Below are 14,310 nucleotides of genomic sequence, written 5' to 3'. Positions count from 1 at the left end.
ATTGATTTCGATTCCGCGCGCCCTATTGTTGATTTCATGCCTCCGCTGCTCACAGATGGACGACGACCCTGCTGGTCGTGCTGCCGCATCAGCGTTTCCTTCCGGTCTGCGGGTGGACGGTGCCTCGTATACCCTGCGTGGTACGCCCCAGGGCCATCCCAGTCGGGGCCGTGCTGCGGCGTCGGCCCCTGTTCTGCAGGTCGACGGCGCCACTGTTTCTCAGCGAGGCCGGCCTGGTAGGCATCGGGTCGTGCCTCTCGTGGCCGCGCGGGGGCCTCTGCTTGTGGTCTGCATGTGGATGGTGTCGCTGCTCCTCCGGGTGACCGCAGTGGTAGGTTGCCCGGACGGCGTCTTAGCTTCACCTGCTGCTTTGGATCTCGGCGTCGTGCACACTACTCCGCATGTTTGTTCTGGTTTGCTTGCATTCTCTCTAGCGGTTGGACACAATCACAGTTGTGTCTGTGTCCGCCTGTTCTTTCTGCCCCTTCAATGGGTGTTCAGGCAGCCTCGCGCGCAAGCTCAAGTGGGACGATCGGTTCCGTTGGTGCTACTCTGCTTTGCAGATATGCGTTCTGGGGCACTTGATGCTTTTCCTGTCCCTGCCATGGCGTGTGTTCCTGGTTCATTCGTTCTTTCTGCCAGGTTAGACAGATGGCCTATAAGTTAACTAGATTACATGGTGATGCTTCTTTTATAGAATTCATACACCTTTCCATGTTCAGATATATAAATGGATGGGCTTATAAGTTAGCTATATGGCGATGCTTCAGCTACAGAATTCATACAGCCTACCATGTTTAGATAATTTTTTGGTTGCCCACTGATTCAAGACATAATAATGTAATATTTTGACCTCACCTGTATGACTATACTGCTTGGAATACAGGGCGCAGGCATGGAATCGTGGGAAAAGTTCTACTTTGATTTTCATCAATTTCCAGAAAAAAATTGTCTATAATTACCCAGGCTTATAATTTGGTTCCCTTTATGCTGTTACATATCACTGTTGCCTATGTTGAAGTAGCCTTATATAATTTCCTCATGAATAAATACGTGAGAAGGATAAGCAAATCAACGAATTACTTTATTGCATATTATGTCACCAAGGAAGAGTATTGATGCGTACTGATTCATGGATATGCCCAACCCTTTGAACGGTCCCATGAACAAATAATTTTATACGTGCTAATTTATAAATACTGCTGAGCTTTTTAAAACCATGCTCTGCATACACTTTGTACGTGTGATGCCGGGTAGGCTGTCTTTGTTCTATCCATCAGTGTATATTACTTACTCATATCACATATGCTTGGCTGTCTTTGTTCTATCCATCAGTGTATATTACTTACTCATATCACATATGCTGCCTCCCATGTAATTTTTCCTGAAGTATTCCTTCGCGAGTAAAGATCAATATCAGGGATTCTCCTTATATATAAAAAATATCATGTCAGCACCTTCAAGCTCATATTTCCAAGGCTGAATGTTTCATTCTGCATGTCAATCCCCCCTAGGAATACTTCTCATACATACTAACTCATAGATATACATGATTCCTTTGCATTATTACAGTTCATGTAAACCTTCCGACCCATGTCTTACATTGTTTTGTATTTATCAGAGTGAATAAAATAAGGCGCCTGAATGTTCTGTAAGACCTGTTGTTTCTTTTTTTCTTTTTCACACACCTAATATTACAATTATGTTTTCATCATAGGGAAACATGGAAGGACTCATACCAGCCAACTGTATATAGATCAATTTAAGCAGCAGCTAAAGGAAGGTTCGGTCTATACCATAGAAAGCTTCATCGTTGCAGATGTATGCTAGAAATACAGGACAGTAGATCAGCAATACTGAATCAAAATTACTCAGTGTACAAGGTGAATGAAGTTTGTCCTGGAGCCTGAAAACATTACTATGTTTGCATACCATGCAAAGCCCTTTAGATTTCTAGAGGCGCGAGTAGGAGATAATACCCTTCTTTCAGGTATTGACCCTGAATTCTGTTGACATTCTTTGTCTTTTACTGTTGCTTTTCTGTGTATATTACCTTATTCCTTTTTTCAAAAGGAAGATGTCGTCGGTTTGGTGATGTGGCTAAAAGAGCTTATTCCTCCCTAGGCAAACCAAGATCCAAGGAGAAATATTGATGAGAGATGCAGAGTATGGCTCATTATCCATTTATTAGTAGCTCCATCGTTCCCAGATGTGTTCACTTCAGAATTTCAGCTCCACCTTTGAAAAAAAAAAAGGAAGGCCAAAACATCAGCGACTACATCAGCCAAGCAGCAGATCAACAAAGAGCTCTTCTTGCGGTAGGTAAACACCAGATTTGAATATAAGTCAGACAGCCGCAGTGTGAAGAAGATGCTAATTTTACCTCTTTTTTTGGCAGCAAAAGTCCGGGAAAAACGGCTTAGCTTACATGGAGGTTCCAAGACACAAAAGGAATGAAGCAGCTAAGTCAAAAGAGTGCACTGCTGACGATCAGATATACTTGATCAAAACGGGACAGCTTAGCTGGAGGTTCTAAGACACAAAATGTAACAGACCAACTTTGCTAATCAAATAATGTTGCTAAGTTGTCATCTGCATGCATGCATTTGCATTTAAAATTTGAGAAACTTTGCACTAAAATGCTTTGAAACATTGTTCCAAACGATATATTTTGCTCTAACAAAATTTTGTGCAAAAATCCCCTCCAAATCTGGGTCAAAATACCCCAAAAATCCCAAATTCTCTCTTATTTAAAATCTCCAGGGGATTTCCCGAAAACCCAGGGGGTTTTCAGAAAACCCCCTTTCTTCTTCCACGCAGGCAGGCAGCTGCCTGGCGCGGCCGCGGCTGTCGATGGCGCCGGCGGCCAGGATGGCCTCGCCGCCCCCTGGACGCCTATAAAGGTCGCCGCCGACCAGGGGAGAAGCCCCATTTTGCTTCCCCTCCCTTTTTCCTTCTCTCTGCGCGCCGGCCAAACCCTAGCTCCGGCCAGAGCTCGCCGTCGCCGCCGTTGCCGACCTCCCCACGCCCGGCCACCACCGCCAGAAGCTCCGCCTCGACGCCCTCTTCCTCCTCCGCCAGCCGGCGCACGCCGGGGAGCCCTCTACCGCGCGAATCGGGCCCCGCCCGTGCCGCAGACCTCCGCCGTTCGCCGGCGATTCTGGCCATCTCCGGCGACACCGTCAAGCTCCACGTGCTCACGGTGAGCTTGCGGTCCTCCTGGTACCCGCCGCTCGCCCTATCTCGCTGCATAGCGCGCCGGCGACGTGCGCTCGCCCGGCCTCCGCGCGAGCTCGTCGGAGCTGCCCCTCCGGCGACCATTGGAGGGCGGCGCCGCCCTCTACTGGTTCGCGGGGACGCCGCGCGTGGAACGCGCCCCACCGCGTGGCCCCTGGCACCCTGCAGCGCCGTCCCCGTGCCCGACCTGGCCGGCCAGGCCATGGCTGACGTCGTGCTGACGTCATGATGACGTCAGCCGACCCTTTTATTTATTTTCTGTTTATTTTTTTAAATTCGGAAAATGATGTGTAATATATCAAATTGTTCAGAATTTGAAATCCTACATGTTTATGAGCATTTCATACATCATTTCAACATTTAAACTTGCAAATATAGTGAAACCCTAACCGAACCCTCTCATATGGCGGTGTCCGATGTCGGAACCCCTTTAATCTGACGATGCACCTAGGGTTTACTTAATTCCTTTAATACGACATATCATTCATATTGGATGCGCATTGCATTATGCCATGAGGTGATTGTTTATTTCCCTTTCCGGTATTTGGTTCTTCGCGATAGGATCCGAGCCGAGCCCGACGTCAACGCCACCGAAGAACGGTACTCATCCGTCGAGGGACAAGGCAAGCCCTAACCTGGTTCATCCGTGATTTCGAAATGCTTTTATCACGTGGTTCCTACATATCGCATACGATTCAAGCTGTCTTTTATCGGTAGATAGAGTTACCCTATCTGTTGCATGTCCGACCTTTGTAGCCTCGATACCCGGATCCACTGCTCCTAGCATAACAAGGTTTGGCATGTGAGCGTCGCGAGAGCCTTTATCTCTTATGCTTAGCCATGCTTAGTTTGTTACGCTACTACTCCAGTCTTCGGACTGGAGCCTTACAATGAAATGAATCTAGCATGACAGGTTGACGTGGTAAGTATAGAGATGATGATAAACATGATTAAAGGCTCAGACGAGAGGCCACATTGGGATGTGGTGGGTTGTTTCGTTTCTGCCGACCCTAGGAACCGAGTTCTCGCCTCTTGAACCAAGATCGAGCGTACAACCACACGAGGCCCTATTATGGTACCCTCTCGACTCACTAACTTGCCTAGTAGATTCCATGAGTCACATAGTTTGCGCGTTACCTGGTCATATGCATTGCATTTTGCTTGGGGGTTAAAGGTACATAACAGGCGAGTAAGCGTGGTCGTGGTGGCTGGGGGTTGTTGCGGCCTGCGGGAAACCCACCTCGGCTCACATCGTTAAGGACCGACTTCGGGACTTGACCCGTTATGGCGGAATAATCCTTAGCGCGTGACTCATGGTCTCGGCGACAGCAAGGTAAAGGTCGTGGTCAACCACCCTCTGACGGCTTTCCAAGGAAGAGAGCTTATACGTTGGCACTAAGAGTCGGTTGGCGCGTGTGGGTAAAGTTGTGCACCCCTGCAGGGTTAAATCTTTTCGAAAAGCCGTGTCCATGGTTACGGACGACTTGGGAATGGATTCTGTGATCATAGACAACTTGAACCTAATCGTAAAACTTGGCAAACAATGTGTGTTTACGGACACCTTCTTCGGGTGTTGAGGGGGTAGTCCGAGGATAGTGGTTCGAGATGATGAAGATTGGTGGATACAACATGATGATCAATAGAGATGAAGATGTCGCTCTCTTATCCCCTTTCAAAGGTTCTGAGTAGTCGAACTTCTCTTCTCTCTCATCTTACAAAGGAAAATTGGCTTTACGCAAAAGAAGATCTACCGAAAGCCCGCATACCCGCTTTGCTAAAAGGTTGTACTAAGTCTTGCTGAGTCCCTGTACTCAGCTTTGCATGCTTTTGTTTCAGATGAAGTCGCTACAGTACGAAGGTGGTTTCTACGTTAACATCGATGGTTAGTTTGGAGTTCCCGAGCAGCAGCACTGCGACTTATGGGCTGGGACGTCGCTTTATGTTATGGCTTCTTAAGCCCTTTGCTATCTTGTTATTTAGAATAACATAATTTTCTTCCGTTGCTTGTTGAATGTTGGGTCAGTGACCTCTGCGTGTAATAATTTGGATCTTACTTTGTTAAGAGTTGTAATATATTCTTTTGAGTCGTAGAGTCACTGTTGTGTTACCGATTCTCTCACTGTAGTCTTCCGAGCTCGAGGTTAGGCTTATGTCAGACGAAGATCTGGTATTTGTCTAACCCTGATCCCGGGGGTGCCACAGGTTTTGGTATCAGAGCAGGACTGCCTGTAGGAAACCCTTGTTCACTGGTCGATGTTGAGTCTAGTTGTTGCGAAAACTATTTGAAAGCTAAAGTTTACTTGCAAAACTCTGAATAGGATTCTTTTTACTCCTTACCTGGTGTCACTCTAATGCTGAGTCATCTTACCTGGTCTTGATTTGAAAAAGATTTCACTTCTTTCCTATCAATTCAAATCTCTAGGATACGCGGGTTTGGGTTATTTTCTCCAGTACTCCGTATCTGGTTGCTTGTCTCAGAGTTTCCAGAATGCCTCAGTTAATCTGAAGCATTGTCCATTTATTCTTGCTTCGGGTGCTTAGCATCCAATTGTTTGCCTTTATGCGACATGGTGATGGTATGTCATCTTTGCATTCCATCTTCATGGTTTGTGAGTCGGTTAGTAGTGTGTACATTTTGTATGCTTGCTTAACTACGATGATCGATACGATGATATATCTTCATATCACATGTCTTGTTCTCTAGCATGTTCATTGTATTCAGTACATGCTATCCTTCTGTTGAATACTTCCGGTGAATCTGTGTCTCATGGTTTTTGTTTTCTCCTCAGGATGTCAGGCGGTACTAGAAGTGGTGCTGGCCGTGGTCGTGGCCGTGTTCATGGCCGTGGCAATGGCCGTGGAGATGGTCATGAGGAGAATGTTGAACTTCCTCCTCCTCCTTCTATGGTCCAACTTATGGCCATGTACGAAGCCAATCGTGCTGACAACATAAGGCTCCTTGAAAGGATTGAGCGTAACACAGCTCAGCGTCATGAGGAACAAGTGGGGATCCGAAGCTTCATCCGCCTCACCCCACCAGTGTTCAGTTATTCAACCGAGCCACTTGATGCTGACTACTGGCTCCGTACCATTGAGCGTAAGCTTGAGGTTGCCCACGCTGCTCAAGCAGATTGGGTGAACTTTGCCACCTACCATCTTGAAGGAGCTGCTGGTTCATGGTGGGAAAACTTCCTGTTGATGCAGCCTGCCGGTCATGTCATAACTTGGCCGGAGTTCAAAGCTGCTTTCCGTGCATATCATATCCCGGAGGGTCCGATGGATGAGAAAAGAGAAGAGTTTACGAAGGCGACGCGAGGCAGTGGTTCTATCTGTGACTACCAAGGTAATTTCTATCGCCTTGCGTGCTATGCTCCTGAAGAGACTTCCACTGATGCCAAGAAGCAAGCCTTGTTCCGCAAGGGACTTGATCCTGAACTTCGTCGAGATCTTCATCTCCTGGACTTCCCAACCTGCCAAGATCTTGTGAACAAAGCTATGAAGGCAGAAAGAGGAAAGGTGGACTATGAGGAAAGTCGCAAGCGTCCTCGAGATACTTCTCAGTCTTCTGGATCAGGCAATCAGCGCCGTCGTGTTTTCATTCCATACAGTGCTGTGCCTCGTGCTCCTAATGCACCAAAGTCTTCTGGTTATGCTCCTCGCCCACAAGCTCCAAACAATGCCGGCGGAACAAACTATCGTTCCGCTACGGGTACTCCGAGCGGTGGTGCGTGCTTCACTTGTGGTCAACCTGGTCACTACATGAAAGAGTGCCCCCACAATACTTACGTTCGTGGTGCTCCACCACCAAAGAAGTTTACTAAGCCTCCGATTCGTTGGTCATGGTCGTTCGACCCATGTTACTGCTGAAGAAGGCGAAGCGGATCCAAGCGTCATAATGGGTACGCTTCGAATCAACTCCGTTATAGCTACGATTCTGTTTGATTACGGAGCATCGCATTCATTCCTATCTCAAGAGTTTGCTCAGTTGCATGGGATCCCTTTTAAAGATATGCCTACCCCTCTTATGGTTCATTCCCCTGGTTCTAGTTGGTATACCGCTATGGTTAGTCATGGGAATAAACTCGAGATTGGATATCTTATTTTTCCAATTCCCCTCATTGCCCTCAAGTCAACCGACATTGATATCATTTTGGGCATGGATTGGCTAGCTAAATATCAGGCTGTCATTGATTGTGGAGCCAGGTCTCTTACTCTGACCGATCTTTCCGGAAACTCCATTCTGTATTGGTCTTCGGCAGCAACATCTCCATCAGCGAGTACATATTCATGATGCTGAGTTGTATGCCCTTGATGTCTTACCTCCGCTTGAAATTTCGATGTTCGGTGGTTTGTGACTTCCCGATGTCTTTCGGAAGAATTACCGGCATGCCACCTGATCGAAGCGTGGAGTTTGTCATCGAGCTGGTTCCTGGAACTGCTCCTGTATCTCGACGTCCTTATCGTATGCCTCGAGAAGAGTTGGTTGAACTGAAGAAGCAGTTGGAAGAGTTAGAAGGGAAAAGATACATCCAACCCAGTACTTCATCTTGGGGATGTCCCGCACTCTTTGTCAAGAAGAGGGATACCAATGTTCCGCGTCTGGTTGTTGATTACCGGCCGCTCAACGCAGTAACCATCAAGAACAAGTATCCTCTACCTCGAATCAATGATCTTTTTGATCAATTGAGTGGTGCCACAGTCTTTTCTAAGATGGATTTGAGATCAGGCTACCATCAAATCAAAATCCGAACGGAGGACATTCCAAAAACGGCGTTCATGACTCGTTATGGTCTTTACGAGTACACCGTCATGTCCTTTGGCCTCACAAATGCTCCAGACCACTTTTATGCGGCTCATGAACTCGGTGTTTATGGAGTATCTTGACAAATTCGTCATTATCTACATTGATGATATTCGGTCTACTCCAAAACCGAAGAAGAACACACTCGAACACTTGCGTTTGGTGCCGACCAAGCTTCGTGAACATCGTCTCTATGCCAAGTTTTCTAAATGTGAGTTCGGCTACAAGAGCTCATCTTTCTTGGCCATGTGGTCTCTGCAAAAGGTGTTGCGGTCATTCCGGATAAAGTTCAATCCGTTCTTGATCGGAAGACTCCTAAGTCAGCCAAAGAAATTCGGAGTTTTCTTGGATTGGCGGGTTATTACCGTCGATACATCGAGAATTTCTCCAAGATCGCCAAACCAATGACTGATCTTCTGAAGAAAGATAATAAGTTTGAGTGGTCAGAAAAGGCTGAAGAAAGTTTTCAGACACTAAAAATAAAGCTAACTACCGCTCCGGTACTTGTCCTTCCAGACACAAGCAAAGATTTTGTCATCTTCTGTGATGCCTCTCTTCAAGGGCTTGGATGTGTGTTGATGCAAGATGGCCATGTAGTGGCTTATGCCTCTCGACAGTTGAAGCCACATGAGCTCAATTATCCAACTCATGATCTAGAGCTTGCAGCCTGTGGTCCATGCTCTTAAGCAATGGCGACCTTACCTTTACGGTAATCGTTGCGAGTTATACTCGGATCATCAAAGCCTGAAGTATCTCTTTACCCAACCGGATCTGAATCTCAAGCAGACAAGATGGTTGGAACTCATCAAGGACTATGATTTGGGTCTTAACTATCAGCCCGACAAGGCCAACGTCGTTGCTGACGCGCTAAGTCGGAAGTCATACTGCAACAATCTGATGATCAAGCAATATCAACCTGCCCTCTATGAGGAATTTGCACGACTCAATCTTGAAGTTGTTCCTCAGGGATACCTTGCTAACTTAGAGGTGAAACCCTCTCTTGAAGACCAGATCAAAGCCGCTCAGAAGCGTGATTTGGGTATCACTAAGATCAAAGAGAACATTGCTAGCGGAGATGCTAAATGTTTCTCCGTCAACAATCAAGGTGTTGTCTACTTTGGTAACCGCTTGGTGGTGCCAAAGAAAAAGAACTCGAGAGAGCTTATCCTTCGAGAAGCTCATGAGTCTCCTCTATCTATTCATCCTGGAAGTACAAAGATGTATCGAGATCTTCGCCAAAGGTTACGGTGGACCCGGATGAAAAGAGAAATTGCTCGCTTTGTAGCTGAATGCGACGTTTGCCGTCGTGTAAAAGCTGAACATCAAAGACCAGCTGGTACTCTTCAACCTCTATCTACTCCTGAATGGAAATGGGATGAAATTGGTATGGATTTCATTACCGGACTTCCCAAAACTCAGAAAGGAAGCAATGCTATATGGGTAATTGTTGATCGCCTATCCAAGGTTGCTCACTTCCTTCCTATCCGAGAAGACATTACTGCTAGCAAGTTGGCAGATCTGTATGTTTCCCGGATAGTCTCTCTCCATGGTGTTCCGAAGAGGATTATCTCTGACCGAGGAAGCTTGTTTACTTCCAAGTTCTGGGCCAGTTTCCAACAAGCTATGGGAACTCGTCTTTCCTTCAGACACGGCCTATCATCCTCAAACCGAGTGGTCAAACCGAAAGAGTGAATCAAATCCTTGAGGACATGCTCGGAGCTCGTGTTATATCCTTCGGCAAGAATTGGGAAAAGTGCCTTCCATTTGCTGAATTCTCCTATAACAACAGTTTCCAATCTAGCACGGGCATGGCACCTTTTGAAGCTCTTTATGGACGGAAATGTCGAACCCCTCTGAATTGGTCAGAAACCGGTGAAAGACAGTTCTTTGGACCGGACATGATCAAGGAAGCAGAAGATCAAGTTGGCATTATCCGAGAACGTTTGAAAGCTGCTCAGTCTCGTCAAAAGAGCAATTATGATCGTCATCATCAAGAAGTTCGCTATGAAGTTGGCGAGCAAGCTTATCTTCGAGTCACTCCTTTAAGAGGTGTCCATCGTTTCGGTATAAAAGGCAAATTAGCTCCTCGCTATGTTGGTCCTTTCCGCATCCTTGCAAAACGAGGTACACTTGCTTACAAGTTGGAACTCCCTCCAACTTTTCCTAAAGTTCATGACGTCTTCCATGTCTCCCAACTCAAACGTTGCTTCAAAGATCCCATCCGTGGTGTTGATCACGAAACACTTGATCTCCAAGAGGATCTGACCTATCGAGAGTATCCTGTTCGTATCCTTGATGAAGCTGAGCGTAAAACTCGACGTCAAACCATCAAATTCCTGAAAGTTCAATGGTCTCATCACTCTGAGTCAGAAGCAACCTGGGAACGAGAAGATCGTCTCCGATCTGAGTACCCTGCCTTCTTTTCTAAAACTTAGGAATCTCGGGGACGAGATTCTTGTAAGGGGGGTAGAGTTGTAATAGACCAACTTTGCTAATCAAATAATGTTGCTAAGTTGTCATCTGCATGCATGCATTTGCATTTAAAATTTGAGAAACTTTGCACTAAAATGCTTTGAAACATTGTTCCAAACGATATATTTTGCTCTAACAAAATTTTGTGCAAAAATCCCCTCCAAATCTGGGTCAAAATACCCCAAAAATCCCAAATTCTCTCTTATTTAAAATCTCCAGGGGATTTCCCGAAAACCGGGGGGTTTTCGTAAAACCCCTTTCTTCTTCCACGCGAGCAGGCAGCTGCCTGGCGCGGCCGCGGCCGTCGATGGCGCCGGCGGCCAGGATGGCCTCGCCGCCCCCTGGACGCCTATAAAGGTCGCCGCCGACCAGGGGAGAAGCCCCATTTTGCTTCCCCTCCCTTTTTCCCCTTCTCTCTGCGCGCCGGCCAAACCCTAGCTCCGGCCAGAGCTCGCCGTCGCCGCCGTTGCCGACCTCCCCACGCTCGGCCACCACCGCCAGAAGCTCCGCCTCGACGCCCTCTTCCTCCTCCGCTAGCCAGCGCACGCCGGGGAGCCCTCTACCGCGCGAATCGGGCCCCGCCCGTGCCGCAGACCTCCGCCGTTCGCCGGCGATTCCGGCCATCTCCGGCGACGCCGTCAAGCTCCACGTGCTCACGGTGAGCTTGCGGTCCTCCTGGTACCCGCCGCTCGCCCTATCTCGCTGCGTAGCGCGCCGGCGACGTGCGCCTGCCCCGGCCTCCGCGCGAGCTCGTCGGAGCTGCCCCTCCGGCGACCATTGGAGGGCGGCGCCGCCCTCTACTGGTTCGCGGGGACGCCGCGCGTCGAACGCGCCCCACCGCGTGGCCCCTGGCGCCCTGCAGCGCCGTCCCCGTGCCCGACCTGGCCGGCCAGGCCATGGCTGACGTCCTGCTGATGTCATGATGACGTCAGCCGACCCTTTTATTTATTTTCTGTTTATTTTTTAAATTCGGAAAATGATGTGTAATATATCAAATTGTTCAGAATTTGAAATCCTACATGTTTATGAGCATTTCATACATCATTTCAACATTTAAACTTGCAAATATAGTGAAACCCTAACCGAACCCTCTCATATGGCGATGTCCGATGTCTGAACCCCTTTAATCTGACGATGCACCTAGGGTTTACTTAATTCCTTTAATACGACATATCATTCATATTGGATGCGCATTGCATTATGCCATGAGGTGATTGTTTATTTCCCTTTCCGGTATTTGGTTCTTCGCGATAGGATCTGAGCCGGAGCCCGACGTCAACGCCACCGAAGAACAGTACTCATCCGCTGAGGGACAAGGCAAGCCCTAACCTGGTTCATCTGTGATTTCGAAATGCTTTTATCTGTGGTTCCTACATATCGCATACGATTCAACTGTCTTTTATCGGTAGATAGAGTTACCCTATCTGTTGCATGTCCGACCTTTGTAGCCTCGATACCCGGATCCACTGCTCCTAGCATAACTAGGTTTGGCATGTGAGCAGCGCGAGAGCCTTTATCTCTTATGCTTAGCCATGCTTAGTTTGTTACGCTACTACTCCGGTCTTCGGACTGGAGCCTTACAATGAAATGAATCTAGCATGACAGGTTGACGTGGTAAGTATAGAGATGATGATAAACATGATTAAAGGCTCAGACGAGAGGCCACATTGGGATGTGGTGGGTTGTTTCGTTTCTGCCGACCCTAGGAACCGAGTTCTCGCCTCTTGAACCAAGATCGAGCGTATAACCACACGAGGCCCTATTATGGTACCCTCTCGACTCACTAACTTGCCTAGTAGATTCCATGAGTCACATAGTTTGCGCGTTACCTCGGTCATATGCATTGCATTTTGCTTGGGGGTTAAAGGTACATAACGAGCAGGTAAGCGTGGTCGTGGTGGCTGGGGGTTGCGGCCTCTGGGGAAACCCACCTCGGCTCACATCGTTAAGGACCGACTTCGGGACTTGACCCGTTACGGCGGAATAATCCTTAGCGCGTGACTCATGGTCTCGGCGACAAGCAAGGTAAAGGTCGTGGTCAACCACCCTCTCGCCGGCTTTCCAAGGAAGAGAGCTTATACGTTGGCACTAAGAGTCGGTTGGCGCGTGTGGGTAAAGTTGTGCACCCCTGCAGTGGTTAAATCTTTTCGAAAAGCCGTGTCCACGGTTACGGACGACTTGGGAATGGATTCTGTGATCATAGACAACTTGAACCTAATCGTAAAACTTGGCAAACAATGTGTGTTTACGGACACCTTCTTCGGGTGTTGAGGGGGTAGTCCGAGGATAGTGGTTCGAGATGATGAAGATTGGTGGATACAACATGATGATCAATAGAGATGAAGATGTCGCTCTCTTATCCCCTTTCAAAGGTTCTGAGTAGTCGAACTTCTCTTCTCTCTCATCTTACAAAGGAAAATTGGCTTTACGCAAAAGAAGATCTACCAGAAAGCCCGCATACCCGCTTTGCTAAAAGGTTGTACTAAGTCTTGCTGAGTCCCTGTACTCAGCTTTGCATGCTTTTGTTTCAGATGAAGTCGCTACAGCCGAAGGTGGTTTCTACGTTAACATCGATGGTTAGTTTGGAGTTCCCAGGCAGCAGCCTGCGACTTATGGGCTGGGACGTCGCTTTATGTTATGGCTTCTTAAGCCCTTTGCTATCTTGTTACCGTTGCTTGTTGAATGTTGGGTCAGTGACCTCTGCGTGTAATAATTTGGATCTTACTCTGTTAAGAGTTGTAATATATTCTTTTGAGTCGTAGAGTCACTGTTGTGTTACCGATTCTCTCACTGTAGTCTTCCGAGCTCGAGGTTAGGCTTATGTCAGACGAAGATCTGGTATTTGTCTAACCCTGATCCCGGGGTGCCACACAAAAGGAATGAAGCAGCTAAGTCAAAAGTTACTTACCGTTCTACCCAGCACGTACGTATTCAGCTATGTATAATATAGCAGACCTACTTATGGTTCTTGCTAGCAGCTACTTTGAACGTGCTGTAGTACAAAATATCTAATATGCTACTATGTACAATTATCTCAGTCATGTCTCCATCCTCCTGTGATGCTTTGTTTGTTAAAACGGACATCTACTTTTGGATCCACAACAAGGTAAAATGAGAAAATATATTCTATTCTACCACAGCTTTGAGGCACATTCCTAACACAGTTAAGCATGAACACATCAACCCAACAGATTAACATCACGGGCGCGGCGTGCCGCCGCGCCCCCACTTCCTAGTGTACTCCCTATGTCTCGGGAAATCTTCTATAGCTCATAAGTGTAGATGCACCCGTTGTCTAAAAAATATATTTCAAATTTTTTGAAAATTCTGAAAAAAATCCTGGGTGTACATCTTGATATTCTATCTCCACAGACTAAGTTTCGTAAAGAAATGACATTGTCTATGGACTCTGCCAAAAAGACAATTTTCGGTCATCTAAGTTAGCTTTTTTTTTCCTTTGACATGTTTTTATCTTTTTATGTAGGCCTGTTGCGGTCAGAAACCCACCGGCGGGCAGCGACGGGCAACACCGTAGAGCCGGGAACAACTCAGGGCTGCGGCTGGCCCTGGTCCCTCAGAGCGACGGCCCGCAAAGCCTTCTGGTCACACGTCCGATGCTGTCGCAAGGGCGTGCCACCTGACCTATACCTGGTCAGGAAGGTGTTGGATGATGCCTCGCTTAGTTTCCAGTATGGCATACACGTAAACATTAAATACGAGCCTCGATCGGCTCTCAGGTTATCCTGTGAATCGGCTCAAAGAGCCGATCCACCCATGATTCGTACGAGGTGTACGAATAT

The 14,310-nt window shown here is 47.4% G+C and overlaps 1 long non-coding RNA gene across 3 annotated transcripts; it reads left to right on the top strand.

Annotated features, from left to right (window-relative positions):
• The first annotated feature begins 230 nt into the window (after window positions 1-230).
• On the top strand, window positions 231-13,547 carry LOC124682451. 3 transcript variants are annotated; one of them, XR_006996290.1, is made up of 5 exons: window positions 231-331; window positions 1,718-1,990; window positions 2,074-2,322; window positions 2,399-2,546; window positions 13,388-13,547. It is a non-coding gene; the product is annotated as an uncharacterized LOC124682451 (long non-coding RNA). The 3 variants fall into 3 exon arrangements; XR_006996289.1 differs by lacking the exon at window positions 231-331 and adding an exon at window positions 342-642 and having other exon boundaries at window positions 2,125-2,322; XR_006996288.1 differs by lacking the exon at window positions 231-331 and adding an exon at window positions 342-642.
• Window positions 13,548-14,310: the final 763 nt, after the last annotated feature.

This window comes from Lolium rigidum, chromosome 1 (assembly GCF_022539505.1).
Source record: "Lolium rigidum isolate FL_2022 chromosome 1, APGP_CSIRO_Lrig_0.1, whole genome shotgun sequence".
Taxonomy (NCBI): domain Eukaryota; kingdom Viridiplantae; phylum Streptophyta; class Magnoliopsida; order Poales; family Poaceae; genus Lolium; species Lolium rigidum.
The sequence above is the reverse complement of the archived record's forward strand: the minus strand, read 5'-3'. Positions and strand labels throughout refer to the sequence as shown.